This window comes from Engystomops pustulosus, chromosome 2, assembly GCF_040894005.1.
Source record: "Engystomops pustulosus chromosome 2, aEngPut4.maternal, whole genome shotgun sequence".
NCBI classification, from domain to species: domain Eukaryota; kingdom Metazoa; phylum Chordata; class Amphibia; order Anura; family Leptodactylidae; genus Engystomops; species Engystomops pustulosus.
The window spans coordinates 252,443,820-252,459,298 of NC_092412.1; positions in this window are offsets into that span (position 1 = coordinate 252,443,820).

Genomic DNA, 15,479 nt, shown 5'->3' on the forward strand with positions numbered 1-15,479 from the left:
TCCACAGCGTCCCCCAGATCCAGTCTTGAACTTACCTCCTCGTAGAAACCAATCAGATTAGTCTGACAGGACCGATCTCTCATAAACCCATGCTGACGCTGGGTTATAAGGTTGTGCACAGTGAGATACTCCAGGATAGCATCTCTAATAAACCCCTCAAATATTTTCCCCACCACAGCAGTTAGACTCACGGGTCTGTAGTTTCCAGGATCGCTTTTTGATCTTTTTTTTGTATATTGGTACCACATTTGCTATGCGCCAGTCCTGTGGAACATAACCAGTCCTCAGTGAATCTTCAAATATTAAAAATAACGGTCTGTCTATCACCGTACATAATTCATGCAGAACCCGGGGGTGTATGCCATCTGGCCCAGGTGATTTATCTATCTTAGTGGATGCGAGGCGGCGCCGTACCTCTTCCTGGGTTAAACTGTTGACATTATAAAAAGAATTTACATTATTCCTCATTGTGTCTTCCACCAGGGGATTTTCCTGGGTAAAGACAGTTGAGAAGGCGACATTCAGTAGATTGGCCCTTTCCTCATCCCCTTCCACCATGACCCCCATGTTATTTCTAAGGGGGCCTACTCTCTGTTTTTAGTTTCTTATCATTTATATACTTGAAAAATAATTTGGGATTATTTTTGCTCTCCCTGGCAATATTTCTCTCAGTCTCTATTTTTGCGGCCTTTATCTGCTTTTTACAGGATTTATTTTTCTCTCTATAATCCTGTAATGCCTCATCACTACCTTCATGTTTTAGCACCTTAAACGCTTTATCTTTCTCGCTTATTGCTTTCCTTACAAGACTAGTTAGCCACATAGGCTTTTTCTTGTTCCTTTTATGCTTTTTCCCATAAGGTATGTGTTTCTCACAGGACTTTTTTAGAATATATGAGAAGTAGTCCCATTTTTTTTTCTGGGGGGGCTTTTGTCTTTGAGAGCATTATCCCAGTCTATGCCTTTAAGGTCTTCCCTTAGTTGATGAAAATTTGCCCTCCTGAAGTTTAGAGTGTTGGTTGCCCCTTCACTAACGTGCTTAGTAAAGCGTAATACAAAATCAATGATATTATGATCACTATTCCCCAGGTTCCCCCCAACCTGTAGTTTTGATACCCTATCAGGTCTGTTGGTAAGGATAAGGTCCAGCAGCGCCCCCCCTCTTGTTGGCTCCAGGACTAGTTGCGACAGGTAATTGTCTTTTGTTGTTGACAAGAACCTGCTGCCTTTGAAGGACCTGCAGGTTTCTGCCCCCCAGTCAATATCTGGGTAATTGAAGTCCCCCATGATAAGTACTTCCCTGCGCTTTGAAGCCGCATCCATTTCACTTATCAGCATTTCCTCTGCTGCCTCCATTATATTTGGAGCCTTATAACAAACCCCTAGTAATATTTTATTATTATTTTTCCCTCCTCTTATCTCCACCCATAGGGACTCCACATTTGTGTTACTGATGTCATCTCGCAGGACGGGCTTGAGGCAAGAATTCACATATAAACAAACCCCTCCCCCTTTTTTATTTATACGATCCTTTCTAAAAAGACTATAACCATCTATAGTAACAGCCCAGTCATAGCTACTGTCCAGCCATGTCTCGCTGATACCCACTATATCATATTTCCGTTCCAACATCAAGAGTTCCAGTTCCTCCATTTTGTTTGTGAGGCTTCTGGCATTTGTGTACATGCACTTTATATGGTTTTCCCTGTCCGTATTCCTTTTGTCCTTATTCTCCAATCTCATTCCAGCCCCCCTTCCTCCCCCATGGACTATGACCCTTCCCAGCTCTCTATGTACACTGTCTATTTGCCCTGCACAAGTGTAGTTGCCCTCCCCCCAGGTCTCTAGTTTAAACACTCCTCCAACCTTCTAGCCATTTTTTCCCCTAAAACAGCAGCCCCCTCCCCATTGAGGTGCAGCCCATCCCTACTGTAGAGCCTGTAGCCCACAGAAAAGTCAGCCCAGTTCTCCATGAACCCAAACCCCTCCTTCCTACACCAACTTTTGAGCCACTTATTTACCTCCTTGATCTCCCGCTGCCTTTCTGGTGTGGCACGTGGTACAGGCAGTATCTCGGAGAAAATTACCTTTGAGGTCCTTGCCCTGAGCTTATGGCCTAAATCTCTGAAATCATTTTTAAGGACCTTCCACCTACCTGTTACTTTGTCATTAGTGCCAATGTGGACCATGACCGCTGGTTCCTCACCAGCCCCTCCCAGTAATCCATCAACCCGATCCGCAACATGCCGAACCCGAGCACCCGGCAAACAACACACTGTTCGGTATGCACGGTCTTTGTGACAGATTGCCCTGTGTGTTTCCCTAATAATCGAATCTCCCACTACCAGCACCTGTCTGACCTTGCCTGTGCTCCCATTACCCTTCTTACTGGAGCACACATTCCCCTGGTTGCTAGCGGCCACATCTTTCTGCAGCATTGCTACCCCAGAGCTGATATCCCCCTCATCCGCCAGCCTGGCAAACTTATTGGGGTGCACCAGATCAGGACTAGACTCTCTACAACTCTTCCCTCTACCCCGCCTTCTACATGTTACCCAACTAGCTGCCCCCTCACTCTGCACCTCCATACTTCCCTCCCCACAACCATCTTCCCCAGAGAGTTTGTGCTCCAGGAGCAGCAAACTTCGTTCCATATTATCAATTGCCCGCAGCCTTGAAACTTGCTCATTTAGATCCAGAATCTGGGCTTCCAGGTGAGCAATTTTCACACATCCCACACAGCAGTATTCCCCCTCGAACGGCTGTTCAAGGAAAGCATACATGGCACAGGATGTACACCGTGTAGCAATGCCACTTATGGAGTCCATTGTTCTAATGATGGAGTCCATTGTTCTAATGAACATGAATACTCGACTAATCTCACTGAAAAGTGTCTGTTAGTTCACTTTTCATTACCCCCTTTCTGTTGACACAAGGGATGAGGCTGTGTGCGTTTCGGGTTGAGTTTGTCTTCATTATCCAATGTCTTGAGCTGTTATTTGCACAGTGATGCCAAAAATAGAATATAGAGTGGTAGGAGAGAAAAAAAAAGGAGAGAGAGTGCTAATAGGGTAATACCAATAACAAAGTGGGAAAGGGGAAATAAGTTCACCATTTTGGGCTGTGATATGGATAGGCACAACACTGTAACACGTCTTTGTAGTGTAGCATATGGTGCTGCCTTCAGATAGATCTGTATAGGATCCTGCTGGAAGTGTTCTAGTGTGGTCTAATAGGTTAGGGAGGTAGACATGGGGGATGAAGTAGACAAATTTCTTTATTTTTTTATCTTGAAACCACATCGGGGAAGCAACACATGCAGGAAATTGGACACACTGGGGGTCATTTACTAAGGGCCCGATTCACGTTTTCCCGACGTGTTACCCGAATATTTCCGATTTGCGCTGATTGCACCTGAATTGCCCCGGGTTTTTGGCGCACGCGATCGGAATTTGGCGCATCGGCACCGGTATGCACGCGACGGAAATCGGGGGGCGTGACCGAACGAAAACCCGACGGATTCGGAAAAACTGCCGCATTTAAAAATAAAATTGTGTCGCGAAAATTTCACTCACCTTCATCCAGGATAGGCCGGTGTATTTCGAGGCATTCCAGCGGACTTCAGCGCAGCAGCGCCACCTGGTGGACGGCGGAGGAACTGCTTTGATGAATCCCAGCCGGACCCGAATCCAGCGCAGAGAACGCGCCGCTGGATCGCGAACGGACCGGGTAAGTAAATCTGCCCAACAATCTTAGTGAATTGCAGAAGACCCGAATCCTCGTCAGGCAATGCACAGCAGGGATCGCGACGGTACAGGTAAGTAAATGTACTCCATTATGTCTGAAAAAAATCAAGTGATCACACAATGGGGCTTATTTACTAAGAGTCGCCTCCACTCTTTTGTCGGACTCTGCACCATTTTCTGGGCTTAAACGGCTTGCAAAGGAATGTGTGCATGTGTGCTGCACCGTACCGTTCCCGTTGGACACCATGAGTCATAGCGATTTATGGGGGACGTATATCAGCCGTATATATACACGTCCAGGGTCGGACTGAGGTGCCTGGGGCCCACCAGTGAAATTGATTTTGGTGGCCCACCTACTACCACATAGAAATATTCTGGGATGAGGGAAGCAGATCCCCCTCACTGCACCCCTAAAAATACCACAGTTACTTACAGTATAATGTCACCTGGATAAAACAATGTCATACACACTGCCATCCCCCCCCTCCATATTTTATTAAGGCCCCTGATACACACTGACACCCCCCCCCCCTCCATATTTTATTAATGCCCCCGCCCCATACATGCTGCCATTCCATCCGGCATCTAAGGTTTGAGTTGCTTCCCCAGCAACCAGCGTATACAGCTCCCCCAGCAACCAGCGTATACAGCTTCCCCAGCAATCACCGTATACAGCTCCCCCAGCAATCACCGTATACAGCTCCCCCAGCAATCACCGTATACAGCTCCCCCAGCAATCACCGTATACAGCTCCCCCAGCAATCACTATATACAGCTCCCCCAGCAATCACTGTATACAGCTCCCCCAGCAATCACTATATACAGCTCCCCCAGCAATCACTATATACAGCTCCCCCAGCAATCACCGTATACAGCTCCCCCAGCAATCACTGTATACAGCTCCCCCAGCAATCACTATATACAGCTCCCCCAGCAATCACTATATACAGCTCCCAGCAATCACTATACACAGCTACCCCAGCAATCACTATATACAGCTCCCCCAGCAATCACTATATACAGCTCCCCCAGCAATCACTATATACAGCTCCCCCAGCAATCACTGTATACAGCTCCCCCAGCAATCACTATATACAGCTCCCACAGCAATCACTATATACAGCTCCCACAGCAATCACTATATACAGCTCCCCCAGCAATCACTATATACAGCTCCCCCAGCAATCACTATGTACAGCTCCCACAGCAATCACTGTATACAGCTCCCCCAGCAATCACTATATACAGCTCCCACAGCAATCACTATATACAGCTCCCACAGCAATCACTATATACAGCTCCCCCAGCAATCACTATATACTGCTCCCCCAGCAATCACTGTATACAGCTCCCCCAGCAATCACTAAATACAGCTCCCCCAGCAATCACTATATACAGCTCCCCCAGCAATCATTGTATACAGCTCCCCCAGCAATCACTGTATACAGCTACCCCATCAACCACTGTATACAGCTCACCCAGCAATCAGTGTATACAGCTTCCCCAGAAATCAGTGTATACAGCTCCCCCAGCAATCACCATATACAGCTCCCCCAGCAATCACTATATACAGCTCCCCCATCAACCACCGTATACAGCTCACCCAGCAATCAGTGTATACAGCTCCCCCAGCAATCACTGTATACAGCTCCCCCAGCAATCACTATATACAGCTCCCCCAGCAATCACTGTATACAGCTCCCCCAGCATCACTATATACAGCTCCCCCAGCAATCACTGTATACAGCCCCCCAACAATCACTGTATACAGCTCCCCCATCAACCACCGTATACAGCTCCCCAGCAATCACTATATACAGCTCCCAGCAATCACTATATACAGCTTCCCCAGCAATCACCGTATACAGCTCCCCCAGCAATCACCGTATACAGCTCCCCCAGCAATCACCGTATACAGCTCCCCCAGCAATCACCGTATACAGCTCCCCCAGCAATCACCGTATACAGCTCCCCCAGCAATCACTGTATACAGCTCCCCCAGCAATCACTATATACAGCTCCCCCAGCAATCACTATATACAGCTCCCCCAGCAATCACCGTATACAGCTCCCCCAGCAATCACTATACACAGCTCCCCCAGCAATCACTGTATAGAGCTCCCCCAGCAATCATTGTATACAGCTACCCCAGCAATCACTATATACAGCTCCCCCAGCAATCACTATATACAGCTCCCCCAGCAATCACTATATACAGCTCCCCCAGCAATCACTGTATAGAGCTCCCCCAGCAATCACCGTATACAGCTCCCCCAGCAATCACCGTATACAGCTCCCCCAGCAATCACCGTATACAGCTCCCCCAGCAATCACTGTATACAGCTCCCCCAGCAATCACTATATACAGCTCCCCCAGCAATCACTATATACAGCTCCCCCAGCAATCACCGTATACAGCTCCCCCAGCAATCACTGTATACAGCTCCCCCAGCAATCACTATACACAGCTCCCCCAGCAATCACTATATACAGCTCCCCCAGCAATCACTATATACAGCTCCCCCAGCAATCACTATATACAGCTCCCCCAGCAATCACTGTATAGAGCTCCCCCAGCAATCATTGTATACAGCTCCCCCAGCAATCACTATATACAGCTCCCCCAGCAATCACTATATACAGCTCCCCCAGCAATCACTGTATACAGCTCCCCCAGCAATCACTGTATACAGCTCCCCCAGCAATCACTGTATACAGCTCCCCCAGCAATCACTATATACAGCTCCCCCAGCAATCACTGTATAGAGCTCCCCCAGCAATCACTGTATAGAGCTCCCCCAGCAATCATTGTATACAGCTCCCCCATCAACCACTGTATACAGCTCACCCAGCAATCAGTGTATACAGCTTCCCCAGAAATCAGTGTATACAGCTTCCCCAGAAATCAGTGTATACAGCTCCCCCAGCAATCACCATATACAGCTCCCCCAGCAATCACTATATACAGCTCCCCCAGCAATCACTGTATACAGCTCCCCCATCAACCACCGTATACAGCTCACCCAGCAATCAGTGTATACAGCTTCCCCAGAAATCAGTGTATACAGCTCCCCCAGCAATCACTGTATACAGCTCCCCAGCAATCACTATATACAGCTCCCCCAGCAATCACTGTAAACAGCTCCCCCAGCATCACTATATACAGCTCCCCCAGCAATCACTGTATACAGCCCCCCAACAATCACTGTATACAGCTCCCCCATCAACCACCGTATACAGCTCCCCAGCAATCACTATATACAGCTCCCAGCAATCACTATATACAGCTCCCCCAGCAATCACTGTATACAGCTCCCCCAGCAATCACCGTATACAGCTCCCCCAGCAATCACTGTATACAGCTTCCCCAGAAATCACTGTATACAGCTCCCCCATGAACCACCGTATACAGCTCCTCCAGCAATCACTGTATACAGCTCCCCCAGCAATCACTGTATACAGCTCCCCCAGCAATCACTGTATACAGCTCCCCCAGCAATCACTGTATACAGCTCCCCCAGCAATCACTGTATACTGCTCCCCCAGCAATCACTATATATAAATATACACACACATTACACCTATATATAAACCTATTTCATGTTATACCTGTATATACACACACATATACATATATGACATGTAAAACCTGTATATACACATACATGACACCTATATATACACACCTAATACATGTTATACCATTATATACACACACATATAGAACACATTACACCTATATATGCAGCTATTACATGTTATCAGTCTATATACAAGCACATGACATGTTGTACATATATATATATATATATATACATACACACACACATGACAAAACACACATACACAGGGAAGACACATACATATACACATTACACTTACCTGATATCCAGCAGCAGGTCCAGGTCAGGCAGTGGATGGAGCTGTCTCCTCTGTGCAGCAGGCCCGGGCTGGTGGGCGGGGCTTCTCCTGTCAGCTCTGCCCGGGCTGCACCTCCAGGGAGAGCAGCCACAGATTTGAATGTGGTGCTCCCGTGCCTCCTCCCCCTGACTCCTCCTCCTGTTCGCTCCTCTGGCTGCTTCTGTGGTAGTGACACAGGAAGCGCTAGCAAGGGCTTTCTGTGGCACAGCAGCGCCGCACAGGACGTCCTGCGCGGCGCTGTAAGCAATAGTACTTGCATCTGAATGATACAAGTACTATTGTTAGTAGTAGAGGAGCAGCCTCGATTAAAGGCCCATGCCATAGTGACAGGAGTCGGGGCCCACCGGGGGATTCACCGGTTCCCCGGCGGGCCAGACCGACCCTGTACACGTCCCCCATACGTCTGTGTGAATTTGGCCTTAGTGTGTTTTTTTATGTTCCATTTTTTTTTTTTTTTGTACACAGATGACAAAATATGACATTGACATTCAGGCTCCAACGACTCTTGGTTGTGAAAGGGTTAAGGTTAAACATTTTTTTTCCTCATTAGAACTTATGGCCTACCCCTAAAGAAGACAAGACAATTCTATCTTTTCTGTCACTAAGCGTCAGTTCCCATCTGTGTTTTGTCTTATATTTTTCAATTTCTGTTTATAAAAATCGGAATCCTTTTTTCCCCATTGATTATTATGGACTTGTAATGGTTCCCATTGGTATTTGTCTTCCATTAGACCTTCCGTTATTTGAGCAGATAGGTAGAAGAAAAAAACCCAGATGGTAATAAAATTATTAAAAACTCAAGTACTCAAGTATAAGCCGACCCGAGTATAAGCCGAGATGCCTCATTTTACCACCAAGAACTGGGAAAACCTATTGACTCGAGTATAAGCCGAGGGTGGGAAATGCGTTGGTCACAGCCTCCCAGTATATAGCCAGTCAGCCCCCTTTAGTATATAGCCAGCCCCCATTAGTATATAGCCAGCCCCAGTAGTATATAGCCAGCCCCCAGTAGGTATAACCAGCCCCCAGTAGTATACAGCCAGCCAGCCAGCAGTAGAATACTTAGTATATAGCCAGCCAGCAGTAGAATACTTAGTATATAGCCAGCCAGCACCCAGTAGTATACAGCCAGCCAGCCCCCAGTAGAATACAGCCAGCCAGCCCCAGTAGTAAACAGCCAGCAAGCCCCCAGTAGTATACAGCCAGCCAGCCCCCAATAGGATACAGCCAGCCAGCTCCCAGAAGTGTACAGCCAGCCCCGAGTAGTATAAGGCAAGCCAGCCCCCATTAGTATACAGCCAGCAAGCCCCATGTAGTATACAGCAAACCCCTAGTACCATACAGCCAGTCAGCCCCCAGTAGTATACAGCCACCCCCACTAGTATACAGCCATCCAGCTCCCATGTAGTATACAGCCAGCCCCCATGTGGAATACAGCCAGCCCCCAGTATAATATAGCCAGCCAGCACCTAGTAGTATACAGCCAGCCCCGTGTAGCATACAGCCAGCCCCATGTAGTATACAGCCAACCAGCCCCCATGTACTATACAGCCAGCCAGCCACCATGTACTATACAGCCACCCAGCACCTTGTAGCATACAGCCAGCCCCATGTAGTGTACATCCAGCCAGCCCCCATGTACTATACAGCCTGCCAGCCCCCAGTAGTATACAGCCAGCCAGCCCCCAATAGAATACAGCCAGCCAGCTCCCAGAAGTGTACAGCCAGCCAGCCCCGAGTAGTATACAGCCAGCCCCGAGTAGTATACAGCCAGCCAGCCCCCATTAGTATACAGCCAGCCAGCCCCATGTATTATACAGCAAACCCCTAGTACCATACAGCCAGTCAGCCCCCAGTAGTATACAGCCACCCCAACTAGTATACAGCCATCCAGCTCCCATGTAGTATACAGCCAGCCCCCATGTGGAATACAGCCAGCCCCCAGTATTATATAGCCAGCCAGCACCTAGTAGTATACAGCCAGCCCCGTGTAGCATACAGCCAGCCCCATGTAGTATACAGGCTGCCAGCCCCCATGTACTATACAGCCAGCCAGCCCCCAGTAGTATCTAGCCAGCCTCCATGTACTATGCAGCCAGCCAGCCCCCATGTGGAATACAGGCAACCAGCCTCCATGTACTATACAGCCAGCCACCATGTACTATACAGCAACCCAGCACCTCGTAGCATACAGCCAGCCCCATGTAGCGTACATCCAGCCAGCCCCCGTGTACTATACAGCCAGCCAGCCCCCAGTAGTATACAGCCAGCCAGACCCCAGTAGTATACAGCCAGCCAGCCCCCAGTAGTATATAGCCTGCCGGCCCCCAGTAGTATACAGGTAGCCAGCCCTCATGTAGTATACAGCCAGACATCCCCAGTAGTATATAGCCTGCCGGCCCCCAGTAGTATACTGCCAGCCAGACAGCCACCCCCCTTACAACTTTCTACTTTTTAGACAAAATTGTAGTAAACTTGTGTAATGTACTTATTGTCATTTTCTGTCTATAATATTATTACTTTTGGTTACTTTTTATTACGGATGTTTGAATATTTATTGTTTCAATAGCAATTTCTCTGATTTTCAAGAGAAATGAAAAAAACTATGTTTATAGTCACCAATTTCGTTTCAAAGTGTCCTATAGAGGCTTATGTACTATTCACTACAATAGTAACACCATTTTATGAAGTCCGGCAAGAATCATGATGATTGTGCGCCCGAGTTCCTGCATCCATTGCTTCTGCGCCGAGGTCCGTCGGAGTCCACCATCTTCTTCCTGGTGCATGTAAGTGCATGTCTTGCGACACAATTCTAAATGTTGGATCTTCCGCGTTGCGCCAAAATCCGACTGCGTGCACCAAAATCCACTGTTAAATGCGGCGCAAAACGGAAATCGTTGAGAAACCTGACGTAAATGCGATCCACTGACTCTTAGTAAATGAGCCCCAATGTCTCAAACTATTCAAATCAAGATTCGGGAAGTCTGTTAGCCCTGTAATTGCTTCACAGTAATCAACGGAAAATGTATTGGAAATTTTAACATTTCAATTTTTCATAAGAATATTGTAATTTAACCCTAAAATGTAGACAATAAAAGGGTGTTAGAGATGAAAATACAACCCAAAATTTGCTAAGCTTTTTCTATTGAGTTTGGAAAAATCTGTTATGCGGAGGTCAACTGCTGAAGGGAGGGGGGGGGGGGAGGTCAAAGAGGTAATGCATCTTATCTATCTTTGCTATTTACTATAACCCCCATCCTCCTCTCCTATATACTATAACCCCCATTCCTCCTCTCCTATATACTATCACCCCTATTCCTCCTCTCCTATATACTATAACCCCCATCCTCCTCTCCTATATACTATAACCCCCATTCCTCCTCTCCTATATACTATCACCCTCATTCCCCCTCTCCTATATACTATAACCCCCATTCCTCCTCTCCTATATACTATAACCCCCATTCCTCCTCTTCTATATACTGTAACCCCCATTCCTCCTCTCCTATATACTATAACCCTTATTCCTCCTCTCCTATATACTATAATCCCCATTCCTCCTCTCCTATATACTATAACCCCCATTCCTCCTCTCCTATATACTATAACCCCCATTCCTCCTCTCCTATATACTATAACCCCTATCCCTCCTCTCCTATATACTATAACCCCCATCCCTCCTCTCCTATATACTATAACCCCCATTCCTCCTCTCCTATATACTATAACCCCCATTCTTCCTCTCCTATATACTATAACCCCCATTCCTCCTCTCCTATACACTATAACCCCCATTCCTCCTCTCCTATACACTATAACCCCCATTCCTCCTCTCCTATATACTATAACCCCCATTCCTCCTCTCCTATATACTATAACCCCCATCCCTCCTCTCCTCTATACTAGAACCCCCATTCCCCCTCTCCTATATACTATAACCCCCATTCCTCCTCTCCTATATACTATAACCCCCATTCCTCCTCTCCTATACACTATAACCCCCATTCCTCCTCTCCTATATACTATAACCCCCATTCCTCCTCTCCTATATACTATAACCCCCATTCCTCCTCTCCTATATACTATAACCCCCATTCCCCTCTCCTATATACTATAACCCATTCCTCCTCTCCTGTATACTATAACCTCCATTCCTCCTCTCCTATATACTATAACCCCCATTCCTCCTCTCCTATATACTATAACCCCCATCCCTCCTCTCCTATATACTATTACCCCCATTCCTCCTCTGCTATATACTATAACCCCCGTTCCTCCTCTCCTATACACTATAACCCCCATTCCTCCTCTCCTATATACTATAACCCCCATTCCTCCTCTCCTATATACTATAACCCCCATCCCTCCTCTCCTCTATACTAGAACCCCCATTCCCCCTCTCCTATATACTATAACCCCCATTCCTCCTCTCCTATATACTATAACCCCCATTCCTCCTCTCCTATATACTATAACCCCCATTCCTCCTCTCCTATATACTATAACCCCCATTCCTCCTCTCCTATATACTATAACCCCCATTCCTCCTCTCCTATATACTATAACCCCCATTCCTCCTCTCCTATATACTATAACCCCCATTCCTCCTCTCCTATATACTATAACCCCCATTCCCCCTCTCCTATATACTATAACCCCCATTCCTCCTCTCCTATATACTACAACCCCCACCCCTCCTCTCCTATATACTATAACCCCCATCCCTCCTCTCCTTTATACTATAACCCCCATTCCTCCTCTCCTATATACTATAACCGCCATTCCTCCTCTCCTTTATACTATAACCCCCATTCCTCCTCTCCTATATACTATAACCCCCATTCCTCCTCTCCTATATACTATAACCCCCATTCCTCCTCTCCTATATACTATAACCCCCATTCCTCCTCTCCAATATAAAATAACCCCCTTTCCTCCTCTCCTATATACTATAACCCCATTCCCCCTCTCCTATATACTATAACCCCCATTCCTCCTCTCCTATATACTATAACCCCCATTCCTCCTCTTCTATATACTATAACCCCCATTCCCCCTCTCCTATATACTATAACCCCCATTCCTCCTCTCCTATATACTATAACCCCCATTCCTCCTCTCCTATATACTATAACCCCCATTCCTCCTCTCCTATATACTATAACCCCCATTCCTCCTCTCCTATATACTATAACCCCCATTCCTCCTCTCCTATATACTATAACCCCCATTCCTCCTCTCCTATATAAAATAACCCCCTTTCTCCTCTCCTATATACTATAACCACCATTCCTCCTCTCCTATATACTATAACCCCCATTCCTCCTCTTCTATATACTATAACCCCCATTCCTCCTCTCCTATATACTATAACCTCCATTCCTCCTCTCCTATATACTATAACCCCCATTCCTCCTCTCCTATATACTATAACCCCCATTCCCCCTCTCCTATATACTTTAACCCCCATTCCCCCTCTCCTATATACTATAACCCCCATTCCTCCTCTCCTATATACTATAACCCCCACCCCTCCTCTCCTATATACTATAACCCCCATCCCTCCTCTCCTATATACTATAACCCCCATTCCTCCTCTCCTATATACTATAACCCCCACCCCTCCTCTCCTATATACTATAACCCCCATCCCTCCTCTCCTATATACTATAACCCCCATTCCTCCCCTCCTTTATACTATAACCCCCATTCCCCCTCTCCTATATACTATAACCCCCATTCCTCCTCTCCTATATACTATAACCCCCATTCCTCCTCTCCTATATACTATAACCCCCACCCCTCCTCTCCTATATACTATAACCCCCACTCCTCCTCTCCTATATACTATAACCCCCATTCCTCCTCTCCTATATACTATAACCCCCATCCCTCCTCTCCTATATACTATAACCCCCAATCCTCCTCTCCTATATACTATAACCCCCATTCCTCCTCTCCTATATACTATAACCCCCATTCCTCCTCTCCTATATACTATAACCCCCATTCCTCCTCTCCTATATACTATAACCCCCATTCCTCCTCTCCTATATACTATAACCCCCATCCCTCCTCTCCTATATACTATAACCCCCATTCCTCCTCTCCTATATACTATAACCCCCAATCCTCCTCTCCTATATACTATAACCCCCAATCCTCCTCTCCTATATCCTATAACCCCATTGCTCCTCTCCTATATACTATAACCCCCAATCCTCCTCTCCTATATACTATAACCCCCATTCCTCCCCTCCTATATACTATAACCCCCATTCCTCCTCTCCTATATACTATAACCCCCAATCCTCCTCTCCTATATACTATAACCCCCATTCCTCCTCTCCTATATACTATAACCCCCATTCCTCCTCTCCTATATACTATAACCCCATTCCTCCCCTCCTATATACTATAACCCCCATTCCCCCTCTCCTATATACTATAACCCCCATTCCTCCTCTCCTATATACTATAACCCCCATCCCTCTTCTCCTATATACTATAACCCCCATTCCTCCTCTCCTATATACTATAACCCCCATTCCTCCTCTCCTATATACTATAACCCCCATTCCCCCTCTCCTATATACTATAACCCCCATCCCTCCTCTCCTATATACTATAACCCCCATCCCTCTTCTCCTATATACTATAACCCCCATTCCTCCTCTCCTATATACTATAACCCCCATTCCTCCTCTCCTATATACTATAACTCCCATTCCTCCTCTCCTATATACTATAACCCCCATTCCTCCTCTCCTATATACTATAACTCCCATTCCTCCTCTCCTATATACTATAACCCCCATTCCCCCTCTCCTATATACTATAACCCCCATTCCCTCCTCTCCTATATACTATAACCCCCATCCCTCCTCTTCTATATACTATAACCCCCTTTCCTCCTCTTCTATATACTATAACCCCCATTCCTCCTCTTCTATATACTATAACCCCCATTCCTCCTCTCCTATATACTATAACCCCCATCCCTCCTCTCCTATATACTATAACCCCCATTCCTCCTCTTCTATATACTATAACCCCCATTCCTCCTCTCTTATATACTATAACCCCCATTCCTCCTCTCCTATATACTATAACCCCAATCCCTCCTCTCCTATATACTATAACCCCCATTCCTCCTCTCCCATATACTATAACCCCCATTCCTCCTCTCCTATATACTATAACCCCCATTCCTCCTCTCCTATATACTATAACCCCCATTCCTCCTCTCCCATATACTATAACTCCCATTCCTCCTCTCCTATATACTATACCCCCATTCCTCCTCTCCTGTATACTATAACCCTCATTCCTCCTCTCCTATATACTATAACCCCCATTCCTCCTCTCCTATATACTATAACCCCCAATCCCTCCTCTCCTATATACTATAACCCCAATCCCTCCTCTCCTATATACTATAACCCCCATTCCTCCTCTCCTATATACTATAACCCCCATTCCTCCTCCCCTATATACTATAACCCCCATTCCTCCTCTCCTATATACTATAACCCCCATTCCTCCTCTCCTATATACTATAACCCCCATTCCTCCTCTTCTATATACTATAACCCCCATTCCTACTCTCCTATATACTATAGCCCGCATTCCCCCTCTCCTATATACTATAACCCCCATTCCTCCTCTCCTATATACTATAACCCCCATTCCTCCTCTCCTATATACTATAACCCCCATTCCCCCTCTCCTATATACTATAACCCCCATTCCTCCTCTCCTATATACTATACCCCCATTCCTCCTCTCCTATATACTATAACCCCCATTCCT